Source organism: Brassica oleracea, chromosome C3 (assembly GCF_000695525.1).
Source record: "Brassica oleracea var. oleracea cultivar TO1000 chromosome C3, BOL, whole genome shotgun sequence".
Taxonomy (NCBI): domain Eukaryota; kingdom Viridiplantae; phylum Streptophyta; class Magnoliopsida; order Brassicales; family Brassicaceae; genus Brassica; species Brassica oleracea.
The window spans coordinates 50606091-50606614 of NC_027750.1; positions in this window are offsets into that span (position 1 = coordinate 50606091).

The following is a 524-nucleotide window of genomic DNA, read 5'->3' on the forward strand; positions in this document are numbered from 1 at the left end:
TATATAAAGAGATAGGCGTATTGGCCATATAGATATAGAGACGCCATATGATGATTAAGCCAGTGGATAAATGGATCCTGTGAGGAAAAGAAAATCGTGAGATGAAGAATATGATCATGTGGTCTAAGGTGTTCATGTTCCCACTTACAGCATTAAAACATGGCTTGTTACACAAGGATACTCACAGAGACCAATAACAGTTTATAAGGAGATATACTCAATTGTGGTGGATGCTACTACATATTTTCGAATTGATACAGGTCTGGTCATAAGAAAGAAATTAGATTGACATATAATGATGTAGTAAGCAGCATATGGATCACTGGATAAAGAACAACATTGTTCCTAAGCTGTTTATGGACTGAAACAAAGCAGATGCATAAAATATGTAATACTTAGTAAAGGAGTTATATAAGAACAATCCAATTCAGTCCATATATACTTATAAAAGAAATTTGTGTTCCTTGTGTTTACTTTATACTAAACCAGCCTAAAGAGAGGTTAATTGGTTGATACAGATTATC